The following is a 23,833-nucleotide window of genomic DNA, read 5'->3' as shown; positions in this document are numbered from 1 at the left end:
TTGATATGACCTTCGATCCGAATCGAAACCGAATTTCTGTCCCAAGTCTGACAATTTGTTTTGCTGGGATTTTGTTTCTATGCACTTGTCTTTGAATAATTGCAACTTTGTCAGTCCATAGCATTATGTGAGTGCGTTTGTGCATGTGACACTCACTTAATGGAACCGGAACTATTGCATTGCATGCTGAGAGATGACAAGATTATTTCAAATAGTTTAATTTAAGAAGCGATTTACACATTATGTCATAGATATAATAATATTAATATGTTATTATGCTGAAGATAGGTAGGTAGGACGTTGGGGGATGAGTAAATAATTATAGGCAGTTATCTAGCATTCGATCTTCGTCTAAGTCAAGTGCATTAAAATAACTGAATTTTCAAATGAGAATTTAGGTTAACACGAAGTTAATATATTTAATTGGCTGACAATACACACAAAAAACGGTAAATTCTCCTAATTCGGTAATCGTGTTGGCAAAATGCACATAGTAGTACCGTTCCTTTATGCGTGTTTGAAGTTTTTTTTTCACATTCTCCAATGGAATTTCGAATGTTGACTAATAAAAATAATATTCAACAACAATTATAAACGATTTATGGAGAGGGCCGCTCTATTGTGCCTTTATACACACAAAACAAAAATTACAATTCTTTCTTCATAGATTTCAAGTAACGTCCGATTTGGCCAATATGTCTACAAATAATTATTTAAAAATATGTTGAACCCATAACATAACGGAAATGCCACAGAATATAAATAACCAGTAAGGAAAGTAGTAAAGTCGGACTGGGCCGAATATATGATACCCTTCACCACTTTGAGTATATTCAGCATATGTATCCTAAAGTCGAAATTATATGAAAGCTATGCTATATGTATATCTGAACCGATTTCAAGGAAACTTATCAGAGATTAATTTATATTAACTTCAGTACGTTGTGTCAATCGGCCTAGCAATGGGTCTTTAGTGCACCATTTACTTAAAATCGGACGGATATATATATATATATATATATAGGAGTACTATATATGGGAGCTATATCTAAACCTGAACCGATTTTTACGAAACTTAGCACACATCATTTTAGACTTAATTCAGTACGCTATTCCAAAATTCGTGCAAATCGAAAGATTTTGAGGGACGTTGGTGCACTATTTACCTAAAATCGGGCGAAACTATATATGGTAGCTATATCTAAATCTGAACCAATTTTTACGAAACTTAGCACACATCATTTTAGACTTAATTCAGTACGCTGTGCCAAAATTCATGCAAATCGAATGATTTTCAGGGACAAAAGTCCGTAAATCGGACAAAAATATATATGGGAGCTATATCTAAATCTGAGCCGATTTTTCCCATGGGCCAAATAAATGAGCTGTGCCAAATTTCAGCCAAATCGGATTATAAATGCGACCTGCACAATGTTTACAATTTAACATCAACAGACGGACGGACGAACAGACGGACGGACGAACGGAGATGCATAAATCGACTCAGAAAGTGATTCTATGCATATTCTCAAAAGGAACCATGGGTCTATCTCGATTCCTTTTGCCTGTTACAAACATATGCACAAATACATAATACCCTGTACCACAGTGTGGTGAAGGGTATAAAAATAGATTTCTGATTAACTTTGAATTTTTTCTATTCTCTTTAATGAGAATTGTAATACTACGAAAAGAAGATACAAAAATAAAGCAATATAAAGCCGTAGGCCTCAACTACCTAGCATTTAGAAGTTTGTCTTTCTGGGAACAATTTTTAGAGGAGACCACCTCTAGTTTGTATAGTCGAGCTAGAGGTACTTTTTTGTGGAGATGGAGAAAGTGTAGGGATAGAGAGAGGAGACTCTAAAGGCGCGCTGAGAGGAGTCTCTATAGATAGCTTAAGGATGTCCCTGAGAGATAAGGGAAATCACTGTAGGAATCTCTATAGAACAGCTGAATATAGTGAATTGAATTGAGTCTCTATAGGCGACTTTTTGAACACGCTGAAGGGAGTCATTATAGAGGAGAGCACCTCCAGTTTTTATAATCGAGCTAGAGGGACATTTTTTGGAGCTGGGGAAAGTGTAGGGGTAGACCCATGGCTACCCATTTAGATTTATTTCCCGAAGTTTTATACCAAATTCTTCTTGGTGATCATACTTGGGGGACATTAAACATAGCTTCTCAACTGAAAAAACTGAGTATGTTTTATGAATAAACATTGATCACTTTCAATATTTTCTTTAAAAAAATACCCCTGCAAAATCTATTTGCTTAAACTCTGTCACTTATGCAAAAGACGTAACACTTTTGCAATTCCCTAACTCACACAATAATTAACAATATCACAGCTAACTGTAAAATTTCACATCTCTTCTGGAAAATAAAATGTTGCATTATTTGCAGATGCAACATTGCAACGCAAGCTCACAGCAACAACAACAATGTATTACACAAACATATTTTGCTAAATCCAAAGAAAAATCTAAAGAAAACTCTTAACACACTTCATAGCCCATAACGTGCATTTACCTCTGTTTTGGATTACTACCCAACTCCACCTCCCTGCCGCCCCCCTTCACCAAATATGAGCTGTTAAGAAAATTTTGCACGTGATATAATTCAAATCAAACAACTTAAACGATTATTGTTGTTGTTGCTGATGTTGTTATTATTGTTGTGACAAGATGCTTTTATGCACTTTTCCATGTTTGTGCTTGCCTCCGCTCCCCTCTTTATTTTCTTCATCTTGGTGGCTGACACAAAACCTAAATGCATTTTAACGGTAATTTTCCAATCAAATATTTATTCAACAATTTCTAGAGCATAAAGATATGCCAGTGCGGAGCTTATTTGTGTCCTCCCCTCGCATACATCAAAAGCGGGGAAAGGTGGGAGAGTGGTCGAACGTGTGACAAAAGCAAACATGTAGATGTTATGTATTAAAGGAAAATAAAGAAAATTGTATCACAGAGAGAGAGAGAGTGGAGCACAAAAATTGCAAGCTAATATTAAGTTCGAGTAAAGCGAATTCGATACGTCGTAAACAAAGCATGGCAAACGTAAGGATTGGTAAAAACTATTTTAAAAAAATAAAAAAACTATTTTAAAAAAATAAAAAAATAATCCACAAACTGGCCATGCGGATTTTTGTACCAGTTTTTGATGTAACACCATTAAGCCTTTCTCCAAATTTCTTTCAACATTTATTTTTTTTTTTTTTCATTTTTCGACTTCGTTACTACCACTTCATCTTTATATTTACTTTACAGTTTTCAATTTTATTTACAGTTTTTATGGTATGTCAATGCGTAAAATTTCAATTTTCCATCCAAGTTTTCCCCCATATATGTGAGATGTTCAAATCAGTTTTTTTTCTCAACACCTCTTTCGTTTTTTTTCTCAAATTGTTTCAAGTGGAAAATAACAAACAACAACAGCAACTCGAAACATTTTGCGACAATCGGCAATGCTGGAGGTTAACCTGTCAAAAAAACTTTGAAATTGTATTGGGACAAAATTTGTAAAGCTGTTGCGTGCACATTAGTGTGTCATTTCATGTAATAGCGACAATACGGTTATGAGAGATACGACATACAATGTAAAATGGTGTTGTTGTTGCTGCAAGCGCTGCAGCCGCACATAAATGCGGAGCAGTCTTATTTGGAAATTGTGAGTTTGGACGAACTTTTCGAATGCCGTACATAGCAAAAAATATGTAAAGTCCATCTTTATACTGAAGAAGACTGAAGGCAGGGAGTCCTCATATAGATGAGCTAAAGGGCGACTTTACGGATAAGATAAGAAGGGCGTTTTTACAGACGAGCTAAGGTCGTGTTTACAAACGAGCTGAGGTCGTCTTCACAATCGAGGTGTGATCGACTTTACAGCGAGCTGTACTCGTCTTTACAGATATGTTTAAGGGCGTATTTACAGACATGTTGAAGGACCTATTTATAGAAGAGCTGAACGGCGTCTTTAGTAACGAGACTGATGGCGACTTGTCATATTGTAGGGAGTTTTATACCCTTCACCACACTGTGGTACAGGGTATTATGTTTTTTTGCATGTCCGTCTGTCCGTCCGTCCATGCATTTTTGTGAACAAAGTACAGGTCGAATTTATGATCCGAATTGGATTAAATTTGGCACAACCAATGGGTTTGGCCCAAGGACGAACCCTATTGAAATTGGAAAAAATCGGTTCAGATATAGATATAGCTCCCATATATATTTTCGTCCGATTTTAGGTAAATGGTGCACAAAAGTCCCTAAAATTCATTAGATTTGCACGAATTTTGACATAGCGTACTAAATTAAGTCCACAATGATGTGTGCTAAATTTTGGGAAAATCGGTTCAGATTTACATATAGCTCCCATATATAAATTCGCCCGATTTTAGGTAAATGGTGCAACAAATACCCTGAAAATCATGCGATTTGCACGAATTTTGGCATAGCGTACTGAATTAAGTTGACATTGATGTGTGATAAATTTCGGGAATCAAAATATTTGCAGGGACTTTGATGCACCGTTTATCTAAAATCGGGCGAAACTATATATGGGAGCTATGCTATATATATCTGAAACAATTTTCACGAAAATTAGTGGGCCCAGTCCGACTTTACTACTTTCCTTACTGTTTTATAGATAGGGTGTATTTATAGACTAGCTGAAGGGCGTCTTTATAGACGACCTGAAGCAGGGAGTCTTTATAGACGTGCTGAAGCAGGGAGTCTTTATAGACGAGCTGAAGCAGGGAGTCTTTATAGACGAGCTGAAGCAGGGAGTCTTTATAGACGTGCTGAAGCAGGGAGTCTTTATAGACGAGCTGAAGCAGGGAGTCTTTATAGACGAGCTGAAGCAGGGAGTCTTTATAGACGAGCTGAAGCAGGGAGTCTTTATAGACGAGCTGAAGCAGGGAGTCTTTATAGACGAGCTGAAGCAGGGAGTCTTTATAGACGAGCTGAAGCAGGGAGTCTTTATAGGCGAGCTGAAGGGAGTCTTTTTAGAAGAGCTGAAGCAGGGAGTCTTTATAGACGTGCTGAAGCAGGGAGTCTTTATAGACGAGCTGAAGCAGGGAGTCTTTATAGACGTGCTGAAGCAGGGAGTCTTTATAGACGAGCTGAAGCAGCGAGTCTTTATAGACGAGCTGAAGCAGGGAGTCTTTATAGACGAGCTGAAGCAGCGAGTCTTTATAGACGAGCTGAAGCAGGGAGTCTTTATAGACGAGCTGAAGCAGGGAGTCTTTATAGACGAGCTGAAGCAGGGAGTCTTTATAGACGAGCTGAAGCAGGGAGTCTTTATAGACGAGCTGAAGCAGGGAGTCTCTATAGACGAGCTGAAGCAGGGAGTCTCTATAGACGAGCTGAATCAGGGAGTCTTTATAGACGAGCTGAAGCAGGGAGTCTTTATAGACGAGCTGAAGCAGGGAGTCTTTATAGACGAGCTGAAGCAGGGAGTCTTTATAGACGAGCTGAAGCAGGGAGTCTTTATAGACGAGCTGAAGCAGGGAGTCTTTATAGACGAGCTGAAGCAGGGAGTCTTTATAGACGAGCTGAAGCAGGGAGTATTTATAGACGAGCTGAAGCAGGGAGTCTTTATAGACGAGCTGAAGCAGGGAGTATTTATAGACGAGCTGAAGCAGGGAGTCTTTTTAGAAGAGCTAAAGCAGGGAGTCTTTTTAGAAGAGCTAAAGCAGGGAGTCTTTATGCTGAAGCTGAAGTCTGTATAGACAGGGAGTCTGTATAGACGAGCTAAAGGTAATCTTTAAAGAACTGAAGTAGTATTTATAGATGAACTGAAGGAAGTCTTTACAGGGGCGTCATTACACTTGAACTGAAGGAAGGAATATTTACAGAGGATATATATACGAGGTTGTAGACAAGCAAGCTAGAGGTTGTAGACAAGTTAGAGTAAGTCTTTGTAAAAGAGCTGGGATTCTTTTTTGTGAAGCTGTAGGAATTATTAAGAGCATTTTATCCTATTTTAAAACATATATCGAAATTTACTCCAGAATATTTGTCCTCTAATTTGATCACAAAACTAATGAATAAATCCACAATATCCTCTGTATAATGCGGCGACATGTTTAATTCTTTGCCACATCTCCAGATTTTTATTGTCTCCTACCCAATCGCATACATGCAAGCACGATGTACGTAAAACCAAAACAAAAACAGACAAGAAACTCAACAAAACTTGGACGCAATACCCTATCCCATCGAACAGGGAATTGACGCTAATATATGTATGTAGAGCAAAGGCAGGTCTGTGCTGGCATGGCGATACGACATTGCCTACTACAACTAACAACAGAAATGTCGCAGAATTGTAATTTTTTTCTGTTGTTACTCCTTTTGGGACATTAGTGAGTGAGTGCGTGTCTATGTGTGTGCAACAAGCAGAATTTTTATTTAGTTTGTCTCCCCACATTCCCCGATCTGCTCCAGTATTGTGTTTTTTTTTTTCAGATTACATAATCTATGAGACCAACACGGTGCTGGTAGACAAGGTTTTTGGTTCCGTGTTATTTTTTCTGGCTCATACTTGTTTACTGCTCCAAAACTTTGCTGTTTTTTCACACATCTCTACAAGGCAAAAAAATAACAAAAACAAATGTTAATGTTGCAGTGGAGACTACGGCTGCTGTGGCTGCCTGCGACTATTGCTGTTGTTGCTGCGGCTACTGATGCTGCTGCTTGTTATGCATGTTGCAAGTGTAACATTAAACTCGTGCTATTCGTGCATTTCGCGTAGGCAACGACATATGAATGAGAAAATTATGAGACATACGTACAAAACGCATAATAATAATTGCACTGACGTAGGGCTGGCTAACTTTTTCTACAGCGAATTTCACGTTTCGCATGCCTCTGGTTGCGTCGTGGTTTGCTATCATTTCGTTGTACATTTTCCCCGTGCTAAAGATCATAATGTGATAGTTGGTTCCATACTTGGGACGGCTGGTTGGCTCGCTGACTGACTAACTGACTGGTGGCTGACTGGTTGGCTGCCTGGCTGATGGGCTGTTTTGTTTGCTATGTGACTAAACTGGTTTACTTGTGTTACGGTTGTCATTTCTCGCATTTTTTTCTTGTTGCAAATTTTGCCTGGCATCAGACCAAATGCTGCAGCATATAATGATAATAACGTGCTCATGGATTTTGATGGCTTGAGTTTTTTTGGGATTTACATTTTTTCCATTCTTTTTTTCTTGTTTTTCATTTCACTTTTTATGGTTAATGCTACTTAGTTATTCCCATTGGATATTTTCATAATTTAATAGCCTGTTAGATGTAACAATTGATCAACTGTATATGTTTTTATAGAGAACATTAAGGGTAATTTGGAGGTAAGCTAAAGGGAATATTTCAGACAACATGGAGGAAGTCTTTATAGAGCTGGAGGGAGTTTTTATAGACGAGCTGGAGGGAGTCATTATAGAAGAGCTGGAGAGAGTCTTTACATTAGAGAGAGTTTAAATAGACGAGCTGGAGGGAGTCTTTATAGACGAGCTGGAGGGAGCCTCTATAGACGAGCTGAAGGGAGTTTTTATAGACGAGCTGGAGGGAGTCTTTATAGACGAGCTGAAGCAGGGAGTCTTTATAGACGAGCTGAAGCAGGGAGTCTTTATAGACGAGCTGAAGCAGGGAGTCTTTATAGACGAGCTGAAGCAGGGAGTCTTTATAGACGAGCTGAAGCAGGGAGTCTTTATAGACGAGCTGAAGCAGGGAGTCTTTATAGACGAGCTGAAGCAGGGAGTCTTTATAGACGAGCTGAAGCAGGGAGTCTTTATAGACGAGCTGAAGCAGGGAGTCTTTATAGACGAGCTGAAGCAGGGAGTCTTTATAGACGAGCTGAAGCAGGGAGTCTTTATAGACGAGCTGAAGCAGGGAGTCTTTATAGACGAGCTGAAACAGGGAGTCTTTATAGACGAGCTGAAACAGGGAGTCTTTATAGACGAGCTGAAGGAAGTCTTTATTGAAGAGCTGAAGCAGGGAGTCTTTATAGACGTGCTGAAGGAAGTCTTTATTGAAGAGCTGAAGCAGGGAGTCTTTATAGACGTGCTGAAGGAAGTCTTTATAGACGTGCTGAAGGGAGTCTTTATATACGAGCTGAAGCAGGAAGTCTTTATAGACGTGCTGAAGGGAGTCTTTATAGACGAGCTGAAGCAGGAAGTCTTTATAGACGAGCAGAAGGGAGTCTTTATAGACGAGCAGAAGGGAGTCTTTATAGAGGAACGGTAGGAATTCTTTATAGATGAGCTTATCGGAGATTTTAAGACGGTCTGAAGGGAGACTTCATATACATTGAAGCGAATTTAAATACGAGCCAAAGGAAGCCTTTTTAGGCAACATGAAGGTATTTATAGACAAACTTAGAAAAGTTGAAGAGAGCTGAGAGAGCTTTATAGACGAATGGAAAGGGGGACTCTCTCTTGATGAGTAGAAAAATTCTTTTATATCTTTGGTAAATCTGGTAAATCTTTAAAATCGAGTTGTATGTATTCTCTATAGAAGAGGTGAAGGTATCCTTTATAGGCGAGCTAACAGACAATCTTTATATACCAGCTGAAGGTTGCTGAAATGAGTCTTTTTAGACGAACTGAGGGAAATCTCTCTTGAAGAACTGAAGCCCGAAAATTTTGTTCTAGATAGTCTCTCTAGCAGAGTTTTTAGTTCACCTTTAGGTATAGCTCTCGTAAAACAGTACTTTCCGATTTTCGGTATTTTGAAGATTTGTGAATGTTTTATTCCCTCAGCCTTATGGCTAATGAGGGTATTAAAGATTTACCATCCAACTTGATAAGGCAAAAATGTACCTCATCGAAATATTACTTTTAGACCCCATGCTTTTTTGGAAGAAATCCGTTTCAGACAATTAGGAGTCGATTTATGAATGTTCGTCGGTCTGTCTTACCGGCTGGTGCGCACGATAATTCTCGAAGGGAATAACCGATTTCATCCAAACTTTGCCTCATCGAAATCTTACTTTTAGACCCCATGCTTTTTGGAAGAAATCCGTATCAGACAATTTGGAGTCGATTTATGAATGTGCGCACGATAATGCTCGAAGGGAATAACCGATTTCATCCAAACTTTGCACGTCGCAATATTTATACCAAACTTAGTTCAAGTTCGAAGATGGGGAATATCGGTCCACTCCTTATGGTACATCCCCCCATAAAATGGTAAAAATTGTGCAAAAAATTAATATTTTAATATCCTGCGAAAAGACTATCCGATTTGAACCAAACTTTGCACAACCTATTATCTTTACCAAGTCTATATCAAGTCCGAAAATGTGAGCCATTGATCACTCCTTCTGGTATCTGAGTCAATATTTTCAATATTTTTAAATCCTATATTATATATATCAAGCTAGATCAGAATGTGGGACCCGTCTGCCATCTCCTTTGATACCTCCCCCAAAACGTCTCAATATTTAAAAATATTTGATCCGCTTCAGTCTCCCCTTTGATGCTGAAATCGTCCCGATGATGCATCAGTAATAAAGGGTTGTGGAATCTGATAGATGGTAAGTAGAGCTGGAGTGTTCATTCAGTAATGAGGATGGCCTTCGCGTAGTCATCATATCTTTCTGGGAGTTCTCGTAGTCATCATATCTTTCGTCAGGAATACGCTTTCTCCCCCTAGAATAGAACTGCAAACGATATGGTACATGGTGATTCTGCAAAATACCATATTTTCTCGGAACTGCATAATCTTCCAATATCAGCTGTAACCCGTTTACTGCGTCGGCGTCTGAGATGTCTTTATATACTGATATGGATATCACAAATTCTTCAACTTAGGCGGCATCTCTCTGCCCTTGAAAACGCAAGTACAAAGCAAAACGAACCCGTCCGGTTGTTGTTCTGCATTGCCTGGATCAGTTGTTTGAATTGGCTTTCAGTAAACTGCGTCATCTCTTCTTTTTCGCCTGACACATACTCGTCGCTATCTGCTTTGGTACTTTCCTTTTTTTAATCTTTGTGTCGTTATTCTTGGCCACTTCGTTGGGCGTCTATAAAGAAGGTGTGTCCTCGGTTTTTACTTATAGGTCGTAGCTCATGGCCACTGAGTTGGGCGCCAGTGAAGAAAGCTCCTTGGGTTACAATGAGGCTTGCCCCACGTTGGGCGCCAGTGAAAAAACTCGAAACAACAAGATTTACAATAATGTTGGCTACTCCTTGTTTAGGAACTATTTCCAGCTTATGATATAGTCCATCAACTTGGGCAAGCGTGGCTAATGATCTTAAGCCTTCAGTGTTCACTAAACGAATTAGAGCCGGGGGGTCCAGGACTCGGAGTGAAGAGATTTTATTGAAATTTAATTGAGCTTAGGTACTACTTATGAGAAGCAAGATCTTCGTCTAGTATTGGTTGTGTAATAATGTAGTAGATTCAGAGATGTAGATTTTGGTACTATTTGCAAAATATTTACATAGTTAACCGTTAATTTCAAATGTTTAAAACAGAGTTGCATTTTAGTATTTAAATGATCAATAAAACGTATGTGTTTATACTATAGTAATTAAAATATGAATAACACTAGAGTTGATCTGCTTCACATGTCAATTCCACAGACCAGCTCTTCAAATACGCTTCCAAACCCTGTATCATTTTATAAATATATATATTTTTTTTCGCACAATTTATATTGACCACATTGTATTAACCACAATTTACCTGTTGACAATCATCGGGGTTTGTTAACCAAATTTCAAATCTGTTTACAATTATGTCGTGCTCATTTTTTCCCCGATATGCCTTTGGAAAAAATTAAAAGCATTCAATTACAATTTTATTTAATTCTCTCTGTTATTTTTTCAATTGTGGTTAAGCGGTGTTCTTTTTTTGAAAATTAAAAAAAATCACAGAAAAATGAAAGGTTTTTGGTTTTGTGCTAACAACAGTCATAATTGCTTTAGGCCATTTGTTGAATACTTTAGACACACACACGATGCGTATCTCTCTCTATACACTTAAACAATCAAACGTATAAACAAAAAGTTTAATCAACTCTATGAAATGTTATTATTAAGTGGAATTGTGTAAAAATAAAACGAACGAATAGAGGGAGATAGAGATAGGAAAAAATATCTAGTTTACCTATAAGCCATGAAACTGGGCATAATTTATGCCAGATCATCATCAGTATCAGCACATGACCCCAAGGGGTTTCTACTACTACACTGTTCTTCTCATGATGATGATGACAATGATGCTTTTGTTGATGTTGTTGATTTTCAGCCCCTCCAAACCCCTTCCTCCCTCGTCTCATTTACTCATTGATTCTTCATCAACTGTGGTCACAGTGGCCAATGACTGTGAACAATTAATAATTGTTATGTCATCCCTTTTTAGATTCATTCGATGGTGATGCTGGTGCTTTGGTCTAGGGAGTTAGCCTCTGGTCAGTCGATAGCAAAATAACTCAGCAACAACAACAAAACGAACCCAATGATTAATTAAAAAATCTCTACAAAACCAAAACAAGAGATCAATTTTTTTATGAATATTTATGGCACATTGCGTATTGGAAATAGCTCTGAATGGCTATGAATATTATGCTAATGAGTTTGTTGACCTTTTGGTGCGATGTTTTTTTTTTTGTGGTAATTTTTATGGACTTTTTCTTGTCTTCTTTTAAAATAGCCTAGGGTTAAAGAATTCTGAAATTTATTATTTAAAAAAAACCAAAAACAAATATATAGGGGGCTGCTAAAATTATCCAAGAAAACTTAATCGGTATCGGCCATTTGGCCATCAAAGGTCAACAAACAAGTTCTCCATAATGCGTGTGTGCGCGTTTTTTCAATCTTCTATCTCTTGAACTTGGGTCATCAAACCTGTTGATTAGAATGAAAAACAAGAATTGATTTTTTTCTTCCTACCTTACACTATCTGCACACGAGTTGCGGGTTTTGGTATTGGGCGTTTTGTATTCCAACTTCTTGTAAAATCAAGTTTGAATATTTTTTTCTTTTCTGATTTTCCATGACATTCTCGAAACAAAATTTGTTAATCCATTCTGTGGAGTTTGGCTTGTTTGGCCAAAAAGTTGGGTTGGGTCGATGTGTAGACAAGCCAAAATGTTGTGCGTTTTATCCAACATAATCCTTGACATTGACATTCGAACCACAATTTAATTGGCAGAACAAGAATTTTGTGTTAATCAATTTTAGTTTTTTTTTAGTTTTTGAAATAACGGCAAAACATGAAGAAGGTTATTGAATATATAGATATTGGAATAATAACTGATACCAAGAGGTTTGTTCCAAAAAGTAAAGTGATTTTTTTAATTCTGGGAAGATGTAATTGCCCCATATCTAATGTAGTTAATGGTGTGGATTCGAGCATAGATAATTCTGATTCCTCAGTTTCCTTTAGGATACCTCCACATGTAGCTGTTGGCCACAGAAATCATTGACCCATATCATTACTTATAATTCGCATGTAACACCTCGAAATATTCACCGGAGATACCATAGCCATGACAGACCTCCGTCTATCTTTCGATTGAAATATTCGTATAATTTTGAAATCTTGAATTTGAAAATCGAATTTGAATTTGAAAATTTGATTTTTAAAATCGGTCCAAGTTTTACTATAGTGGCCATAAAACTACACCGCTCCCGTTTTCATTTTTTTCAAGGTCTTATGCAGATTTTACAATCGAAAAGGTTCTAATTTTTCATTCTGGTTTCTTGGCGGTTAAAAAAAATGTTAGCAATTTATTGCTTTGGCATAACCCGCATATAAAGGTCAGATATTCTGATGGCCCACGGTAAATATTCCAAACAAATTGGCTGCACTCAAGTACTACTTTGCAATTTTGGTGGACACAAACATACTTTGCAATATTTTGACATAGCCGCAATATACATAATTGTCCCGATTCATTTTATTTATTTTGAAGGTCCTAGACATATGTACCAACGGAAATGGTTGTATGTCAATTTACGGGTACTTGGAGAGTGAAAAACTTCTTCGGAGAAATTTTTAAATATGGGGTCATCTTTTATAATCCCCATATTAAAGTCTGGTCGCATTTGTTGAATGTTTTAGATATTTTGAAGGTTCTACGAGTATTTACCAATGGAAGTGACTGTAAATGTCGGCATCTTGAAGATTGAAAATTTTTTTCGTAGAAATTATAGAGACAAAATCCCAAATAATGCCACCACTCATTAGTCGATATTTTTAGCACGCTTTTCCGTGGTTGTCATTTCTCCTACTAAAAATTATCAGTATCGTTCCAGGTTTTAGTATTGGTATTGGCCCCAGGATTTTGAACACATTTTCAATCGATTTGGCCGTTATTTGTATTTTGAGTTTTCACTGCGTAGCAAATTTTCATAGGATTAATATTGATCCATTTTTTAGATTAGCCTCCATATAATGATATCTCTCATATTTCCAAGTTTTGGTAATTTTTGCAAAAAAAACCTCAATACTGTTCTTAGTTCGAAAATGGACTCAAGTTTCGGAGTTTCAACCCAATTGTCTCTAATCTTATATTTTGGGTTTTTCGTTAGGTGTCAAATTTTCCTACCAATAATTATGAATATTGACCAAACTTCGGATGTAGCCGCCATATAACGGGACTATTCGGTATTTTAGGGACATTTTTCAATCGAAGGGTTCTAAGTAGGTGTGAAATATTCGTACCAAATCGGCCCACGTTCCGGTATGGCTTCCCACTTTTTTGTATTTTAAAGATTTTACCAAAAAACGTCAATATCGGTCCATGCTTGGGTATAGCTTGCCTTTTTATATTTTAAAAATTTAAAAGTCGCTGTCATTTGGCCTACCGGAACCTTGGTGGGCAAACGATATCTTCATATAATATTTTCATTATGTTTAAGGTACTAGCCCAATTTTCCATCCCGAGTGTCTGTAGTTTCGGAATGCGTTTTCACCTTGTGCAACAATTTAACATGGAATAGCCCAAAACAAAACCAGATCCATATCGATTTTAGATATTTTAAAAGTCCACATAATAACCGAATGCATAACAAATTCGACCAGGCGGAATTTAACCATTTTTTAAATATTTATTTCTTTATTTGCGGGTATAAAGATAAGTCATCTCACGTTTTGATCGGCAAAAAAGGACCGATTTTGAGTCGATGTCTGACAGCGTATACTATCATGCTGTACTATCATTCGTCTTCTCTGGTTCGTTTTTCCAATTTCTTTGAAGGCTTCAAGCAAACCAATTGTGGTGTATCACTAAATATGGACTGAGTTTTGACTACATTGCTTAACAGTATCTTGAAGTGTTTTGTGCGAGCACATGCCAATAGGCCTACCTCGCAGTGGCTGAGCCACAGGCGTATATGCGCCCACCAGCGCACAAGCACCAAAGTGCTGTACCAATCGGAGAACATACAAAAGGCATGAGGGGCAAAACCACAACCCCCGCGAAGCTCCCCAGGGGCCACACCAACTGTCAGGCTGGATCGACAGATCCAGGGGCACCTGACACCCACGGTAAGGAAAACCTCCGCTCTGGCTCGAGACCGGAGCCTCCCCAGTTCGACGCACGTCCGGGCTGGTATCCCAAAACAAAAAAAGCAAAAGCGATAACCGCAAGTGGCAAGGAAAACCCCGGCCACAGGCAGTGACAACGCAAACAAATACACAAATCACAGTCGGAACAGAAGCCAGATGACGATGCTGTTTTGTTACGGGCTCATACGCATAGATTCATTATTCGTCGCCTGTGGCGATCTTGTTTTCTTGTTTAAATTTCTTTGCCGCAATCGATACAATTTCTTGAGCAATTATCAAATTCTGCAGGATCCAACGATGGCTAGATGTTCATGCAATATAGAGTTCGTGGTGATGGTCAAAATGCCCAAGAGTGATGGCATGTCACATGACGGTCTTGCATTATCAGTTTACACGCGGCATCAATATTCCGTTGGCCAAAGGAGGTCTTCTAACTATAAAAGACCCATATGTGTTTTTCTATCTATAGAAACAACTTTAAAGCGTTAGAAGTCCCATTGGAGATCTTGTAGCTATAGATACCCCCGTGTTCTTCCTATAAAAGATTCACAAGAGGCCTAGATCTAGGTAGAGGAGAATTGAAAGACATCTTTTAGCTTTGGGAGACATTCAGGATGTGCTCTAGCAATAGACCATCCACAAGAGGACACTTAGAAATAGAAAATCCATCGAAGGTGTTCTGGATATCTTTAGTCGTCTGGAACCAGCTAGAGGAGAATTGAAAGACATCTTTTAGCTTTGGGAGACATTCAGGATGTGCTCTAGTAATAGACCATCCACAAGAGGACACTTAGAAATAGAAAATCTACCAAAGGTCTTCTGGGTGTCTTTAGTCGGTATTCTATATGTGGATATTTATGAGTACGAAACCTTATTAAATCCAGTAGATCTAAATTGTCAGTTCCATTACATACATGTCAAATAAATCCTCATAGAAGAGATTAATCCGGCAAAATGTTCTAAAGTAAATGATATTTAAAACATTCTAATGCCATCATTATAAGAAACAATGAAATAGTAGACAAAAAACACAACACTGGCTAAAAACCACAAAAACCAAAAAGGAAGTTACAAACAACAAGCTTTTAATGGTTAAAATGGCTAATCTTCAGTCAACTTAAAATATAATAATAATAATATATACGTTTATAAGCATGTCTGTTTTTAATGCCGAACAAACATCACACAGAAAAAAAAACTATTAAAACAAAACTCCAAGGAAAAAAATACAAACTAAACTCTTTATTATAATCAGGCGGAATATACCAAAGGCAAAGAAAAGTTTTGCCAACCAACCAAGTTGAGGAGACAATGGCTTAAAGGAAGAACTGAACCTGCTAAAAAAACCTTCAGTATTTTTCTGTGGTAAAATGACAACAATATTATCATCCTCATCATCAGACGGATTAAGTTGTTGCAAGAAGGACTACTAGAACATGGCAAGCAAGTAACTAAAGATGATAGTCGTGGTTTCGTGGAAAGTAACTAGAAAACAGCAAGCTATTAAAAAAGAAATTTTTTAATGTAAAATACACTGAATTGAAAGAAAAGGACAAGGATTTGGAAAATAATATATAAAATTTATTTTTTTTGATGGTGGAAAAAATTTGTTGAATGTTTGTTTTTATAAAAATTGTTAAATTGACAAAAAATCATTTCGTGAATAAAAAATTAAAAAAATATTATTTTAATGTGAAAACCAGTTTTGAAAATTCTTATAAAAAATACAAATTTCTGAAATTTTATATAAAAAATTAAAGCTATTAAATATAATAAATATTATTTATATATTTTATACAATTGTATAAAATTATATTTCTATAATTTTAAAACTAAAACTAAATTTAAAACTAAATTTCAAAAATTCCCAATATTTATTTAAAACTTAAATACCATGAAAATCAACCACATGGTCAACAACATCATCATTATCCTCAACATCATCGGCACCACCAACTAAAACACCATCACTCCCTCTAACCCACTCCCCTGCCCAGTAATCATTACCATGGCAACATCCTCGTCATCATCATCACCATCAACCGAACCCAATCATTTGCAATAAATTTATTTGTTGCACCTGATGAAACATAAAAACTAAATCCCAATATTGCAATTTCTTTTGTTGTTGTTGTTGGAACTGCAACAACCAACAAACCACCAGGTTGCTGCTGGAATGTTAGTTGGTTTTTATGGACATTTTTTCCGTATTAGGGAATAAACATTTTCTTTTGTTCATTTTTATTGAACAATGAACAATGTTTTTTTGTTTGTTTTAAAACTCCAATAGATTTTAGAATAGCCCTGTTCAACCATGGTAACTAGTGCCCTTGTTTACATGTATAAAAAAGTTCGTTCTCTGCGTTCTCTTTTAGTAAGTCATTTCATATGGCGGTTTCTCATTTGTTCTCTGAGAATTTTTTCGTTGCACACCTCTACTTTAGAACACTCTCTCCCCTCTCACTTTTTGTTGAGAAATAACTTTACACAACTAGCAATACACATACAGAGAATGGTCGGGAGCAGTAGCAACAACAATAACTAGCACATAAATCAAAATAATAGACCAATGGCAGGAAGGCGAAACAATGGACTCTAGGACTAAACGAGAATTTGTGGGTTTCAAATGGAGTATGGGGTGGGAAAAGGTGATGGGTAATGAATGAAACTTCTGAATAGAAGGTTTTCAATCCGTAAAGAATCTATGGAAGTTCTCTAGAAGGCCCGCTAGAGCCGAGAAAAGACCTTCAATTTGTAGAAGATCGACAGACGGTTTTCCGGTAATATATGATCCGCTTGAGGTCTTCTAACAATATTATACAAAGTTGAGGTCTATCAGCAGGGGAAGGGAAAGGGGGAAGGGTAATGGATGAAACTTCAGGTCTATTCAGAAGTTCTTCAATCCGTAAAAAATCTATGGAAGTGACCAAAAAGTCATCTAAAGTCGATGAAACAACTTCCATTTCCAGAAAACCGACAGAAGATCTTACAGTAATATAGGATCCGATTGAGGTCTTCTTACAAAATAATACAAAGATGAAGTCTACCATCAAGGGAAGGCCTATTGAATGTTTTCAGAAACCGACTAAGGGCCTCCTATAGCTAGAAAAACCCAAATGGAGTTACTGTGGGAAAGGGGGAAGGGTAATGGATGAAACTTTCAGGCCTTCAAGAACTTCCTTTTGCAGAGGACCGACAGAAGGTCTTCCGGTAATAGATAGATTTTCTTCTTAGAGACCGAATGCATTTTTTTTAGAAGTCCGACTGAGAGACTCCTTGCTTTAGACAATCCACAGGATGTATTCCAGGGTTTCTAACTATACCAGACCCATAGCAGATCTTCCACCTACCACAGAATATATTCCAGCTTTAGAATACCGAAGGGAGTTTTTCTAGCTATACAAAACCTATAGGAGTTCTTGTAACTATAGAAGACCCATAGAAGGCCTTTTAACTATAGAATAGGGGAGAGGGGCACCTTTTGAAGGGGGACACATTTGAACAGCGCTCATAAAATCTTGGTTTAATTTTTTTCCGACCCGCTACCACATTTTTGTATATGGCAATCTTGTTCTTTATCTGCGTAAAACAATTTGGTTATCCTTTTCAGTTGTCGACAAATTGTACATGGGTGACCATGTTTTCGCAGTGTAATTATGCTTTTGTTAGTTACGACTTTTTGCATTTTAGTCAATGATATGTACCTATTAGTTAAAATTTATAAGAAACCAAAAATTATAAAATAAAAAATTTTATGAGGCTTGAAAGAAAAAAGTGTTTAAAAGTGCCCCCCTCTCCCCTACCCATAAGAAGACCTTAAATCCATAGAAGATTAGCTAAAGGTCTTTTATGCATAAAAGATCAACTTATGGTATTCTATATAGAAGACCTACTTCTAGAAGACTTACTGAAGGTCTACCATCTATAGAAGACCGATTTTCTCCATACAATCGAAGAAGAATACCCAACGAGCACAATACTCAGGGAACCCTTAGGTATTTACCCAAACCGTCCATCTATCTTCTTGAGAATATCAAACAAGAATACCCGAAGAGTCCTTCCTTCTTTAGATGACCTGTTAACGATAATCTATTCTTGCCATAGAAGACCAATCTTCTACAGAAGATCGAAGTAGAATACCCATAGACTCTTCTGTTTTTTTATAGAAAACCGACCCTTCACAGAAGAGGAATCTTATTTGATTCTTAGAAGTCCGAACTTTCCGAACAGCAGATAAAAGAAAAATACCCAAAAAGCTCTTCTTTCTTTAGATGACTTCCTTCTTTAGATGACCTGTTAACGATAATCTATTCTTGCCATAGAAGACCAATCTTCTACAGAAGATTGAAGTAGAATACCCATAGACTCTTCTGTTTTTTATAGAAAACCGACCTTTCACAGAAGAGGAATCTTATTCGATTCTTAGAAGTCCGAACTTTCCGAACAGCAGATAAAAGAAAAATACCCAAAAAGCTCTTCATTCTTTAGATGACTGTAGACCGTGTTATATTATTGCCATCGAAGTAGAATAGCCATAAAACTCTTCTGTTTTTCGTAGAAGACCGATCTTATACATAAGATCGAAGTAGAAAATTACTCTTCTGTCTTTAGAGGAATCATATTCGATTCTTAGAAGTCCGAACTTTCGAACAGCATATGAAATAAGAATGCCCAAAAAGCTCTTTGTGGAATAAGTATACACAAAGAGCCGAAAGAGACATTGTCTTTTGCAGGAGATGGAAGAAGCATACCCAGAAAGCCCTTCTGTCTTTTGAGGATCTGCAGATGCTATTCTAAATTAAAAAAATAGGCCCTCCCATTCTTACGAGATATTTTATCAAATTTCTAATTAAAAGTTCAAATGTTATTAAGTTCGGCTCGGACCTCCACCGTGTGTTAGACATTCTAAATGATTAAAAAATAGGCCCTATATTGAAACATTTCTGGAAATATTCCTGTCACTTAGCTTGAAAAATGAGGCTAAACCTTCAAAATACCATAAATTAAAAAATTATGGGGCAATTTAAATACCAACAATACTAGATGTATTAGCAGACTTATGGACGGACATACAGGCATGTATAGATCGTGATATGGAGGTTCCAACGAATATTTCAAAATATATATTTTGCCTAAGGATAGAGGGTATAAAAAGGCCGAAAGATGATCTGTAGAATAATGGTAAAGGACCTTTATCCGCAGAAGTCCTTCGTATAGAAGGCATACTTTTAATAGATATTCCATCGACGTTTTTATTTAATAAACACCTAAAGATATATTAAAATAATGTGGATCCTGCAGTTGTTATGTTGTTATTTATAACTAGGTATTAAAAATTCGTTCTCACTGCACTCAAATCCTTCTTAAGAAGAACCTGCTTCTATTCCTCCTATTGGAAATAAACGATTTAAAATCAATGACAACAACAACTTGTAAATATTTTCATAACTAGCTTTCCTTTCGAAAATACAAAATGCCAACGAAGGAAATGACAGCTGAAACAGAAAGACCAAAAACAAACAAAATAGAAAATAAAATTAAAACGAAGAACCAAAACACAAGGGAAGACATTAAAACGCGAAATTCGTTTTGCTGAAAAATCCCGAAGGAGGAAAAAAACAACAAACAAACAACTTTTCTATATACAACACTTGAAAAAAAAACAACAACAAAGATATAATTTTTTTCTTCACAATTTTGCACAGATGGTCAAGAAAAATTTATGTTTATATAGTTTTCTGACTGCCCTAAGAATATTTCCGATTACTACTACTACTACTGCTGCTAATGTCATAACGGCAGCAGCAGTAACAACAACGTAGGCAAGATAATACCAGTGGTAAGCTGGGCCAAAAACAAAAATCTGGAAAGGAAACTGGAACTTCAGTAACCACAAAACTTGGGGAAACTTTCATTTGCACACACTTTAACCGGTACCCAAAGGAGATTGTTAGGCAGTGAGAGAGGAGTGGAAAATGCAATATAAAAACAAAACTTTTTGAAGCCTTAAAAAGCCATAAAAAGAAAATGGCCACCATAGTTAACAGTAAAACAGATATTAGTCACCGGCTTAACATGTCACAGGTGATAATGAGCGTATTCGGATGTCATTGAAAGTTTAGCTTTTAGGTTAATTTAAAGAAGAAAAAACTAAAGTTCTGGTTTCTGCTGGGCAAAAAATGAAACTTTTCTTTTGCACACACGCACACTTATTTACAGGGATTTATCGAAATTCTAAATCTTTTAACTAAAAACCAACAAAAACACAATGTACAGATATTATTATACCCTTCACCACACTGTGGTACAGGGTATTATGTCTTTGTGCATATGTTTGTAACAGGCAAAAGGAAACTAGATAGACACATGGTTCCTTTTGAGAATATGCATAGAATCACTTTCTGAGTCGATTTACGCATGTCCGTCCATGTATTTTTGTGAACAAAGTACAGGTCGCATTTATGATCCGATTTGGATGAAATTTGGCATATGTCACTTATTTGGCCCAAGGACGAACCCTATTGAAATTGGGAAAAATCGGTTCAGATTTAGATATAGCTCCCATATATATTTTCGTCCGATTTAATGTAAATGGTGCACCAAAGTCCCTTTATATCTTTCGATTTGCACGAATTTTGGCACAGCGTAATGAATTAGGCCTAGAATGATGTGTGCTGAGTTTAATTAAAATCGGTTCAGATTTAGATATAGCTCCCATATATAGTTTCGTCCGATTTTATGTAAATGGTCCACCACAGTCCCTATATATCTTTCGATTTGCACGAAATTTAGCATATCGTATTCAATTAAGTATAGAATGATGTGTGCAAAATTTCGTGAAAATCGGTTCAGATTTAGATATAGCTCCCATATATATTTTCGTCCAATTTAAGGTAAATGGTGTATCAAAGACCCCTAATATCTTTCGGTTTGCACGAAATTTGGCACAGCGTAATGAATTAGGTCTAGAATGATGTGTGTTAAATTTCCTGAAATCGTTGAAATCGGTTCAGATTTAGATATAGCTTCTATATCTGACCAAATGGAAAAATTAGTATAGGTTGCAGAATGACATGTTTATGGATCCAATTTCATTTTGATGGTCCTTTTAAAATGGGACGTCTGTTAGGATTCATGTGTTGAATATACCCACAGTGGTGAAGGGTATCATATAGTCGGCCCCGTCCGACTTTACTACTTTCCTTGCTGGTTTGTAATTAAAAAAACATTTTTTAAATATCCTGATGTGACTTAGCTCGTGAAATAAATTCTCTCCATTAAAAACTATGTGAAATTAAAACCAGTAAGTTAACTAGTAAGGTCGGATGGGTTCAAAGAGGTTAAGGGTATCATCCTTAACTACATTCGGTATATTAAACAGATGTATTGCATGCAATTGGTCGAACTTAATATGTTAACATCAATAATTAAAATCGGACTAAAATATATACATGAGTTATATCTAAATCTGAACTGATTTTAACAGAACTTAACACAAAATTTTGTGCCAATCAGCTAGATTTTCGGTCTATGGTGCGCCATTCACATAAAATCGTACGAATATGTGGAGCTGTATCTTAATCTAAACCGATTTTTACTAATTTCAATAGGGTTTGTCCTTGGGAGCCTAGGGAGTCTATCTCGTTTTCTTTAGCATGTTACAAACATATACACAAAGACATAATACCGTGTACCAAAGTGTGCTACAAGTAAAAAAAGAGGAAAGATAGTCGGAGTTGGAGAGCTTAGAAGAGTGGTTATTTTAGCCATATCAAATTCTTGACAAAACCTAGGATCTGCTTGGGGTCTATTTTGGAGAAGAAAGATAGATTATAAATTTCATATTATCCAAACTGTCTGTGTCTTCTGCCACTCAGCGATGGACACCTAAGAGAGGATATGTTCAATTTCGTCCTCACATAGACGGCAGTAATCCTCTTCGTTGGTGTCCTATTTTGAGGTGAGAGATCTGATCCTGCAGTGACTCGTTATGGTCCCACAATGATTTTAATCTCTCTCTCTCTCTCTTATTGTGTCGTTTTCGATTCTGCAACCAGGTTCTCTTGGCAATCTTTTACCGCCTAGTCACTAATGTGAGTACTACTCTTCAGGAAGTCACAACCTGGCGTGGTGTGAAGGATTCCAGGCATCCGTTTCTCGGAGCTTCAGAGCACATCTAGCAGCCTGGAATTTAATCAGGGAGTCCAGTGGGGTTTTCACTCTTAGTGGGGTTTACGCCAAAACCACTGGCGTGTGCCCAATTGGGCAGAGTTGAAAAGGCACCCTCCATGATGTCTGAGATCGTCGGCAGAAACTTCCCACCGACCAGCAAGACTACATCATCAGCATAGGCTACAACTTTTATTGTGATTGTGATACTTTCAACACATCGTTTTTGAACGCTTCTTCAGCATCTCCTGGCGACGAAATTCGTTGTAAGAGAAGTAACTGGACACATCACAAATTAAAAATGTCAAACATTCCAATTGGAGATGGCACCAAAAACATTTAGTGTAGCCTAATTCAGAAACTGGCCACATTTTCCAATGTATTTTTCTGTAATTGGTATTTTGGTTCCTCAGAAGATAAAACCCACCTAACCACCTGTCCTGTAACCCCCACATTAGAGGTGAGAGTGAGGACCTTTTTTAGATAGTTTAAAGGTTCTGGAGTTCCATTCCAACATTTCATTAATATCACAACAATTTTCCTACTTCACTCTACTTTGCCACTATTTGCGCTCATATTTCCTCTCCCTCCCGCTTTTTATTTGAAAAAAAAAATTTATTCCTCCCAAGAAAAAAACACCACCAACCTTGTTCGACTGTGTCTTGTTTTCGCATCGTTCGCTCTCCCTTACTGCGTGTTTGTTATTTTTCCAACCGTTTTATTGACTACTGTTTCTGTTGCTAACAACAGACTCACTCGATTGTAATTAGATCTGTAATGGTTTTGCAAAATTCGCATATCTATTTTCCAAATTATTTTGATTTTATGTTGGTTTTTCTAATGACGCAGAAAACCAACATAAAATGAAATAAGAAGAAACAAGACACATAACGAAGAAAACATAAAATAAAAATAGGAAAATTAAAACGATAAGGAATTTCGGTGCCTAGAAACCGCCACCACAATTAAAAGATATTTTTTCACTCTATCTGACAAGAATGCGGCATTTAAAGTTTTATGAATTAAATGCATAAAATGCCGAAATCCAGGCATTAACAACACATTCTGAACACTATTTACCTAAAATATAAGAATTATTTTTTCTGTGCATACAAATGAAGAGCATCTGGTCTTCTCTA

The 23,833-nt window shown here is 36.9% G+C and overlaps 1 protein-coding gene across 1 annotated transcript in view; it reads left to right on the top strand.

Moving 5' to 3' along the window:
• The window catches only part of LOC133329138 (heparan sulfate 2-O-sulfotransferase pipe-like), a 176,398-nt gene that overhangs the window by 91,776 nt on the left and 60,789 nt on the right, over positions 1-23,833 (top strand). The gene's annotated exons all lie outside the window — the stretch shown is intronic.

The sequence above is a fragment of the Musca vetustissima genome, unplaced genomic scaffold (genome assembly GCF_032173495.1).
Source record: "Musca vetustissima isolate MV318-11 ecotype Yass unplaced genomic scaffold, APGP_CSIRO_Mvet_v1 utg7330, whole genome shotgun sequence".
Lineage (NCBI taxonomy): Eukaryota > Metazoa > Arthropoda > Insecta > Diptera > Muscidae > Musca > Musca vetustissima.
Note: the sequence above shows the minus strand (reverse complement) of the source record. Positions and strands in the feature narration are given on the sequence as shown.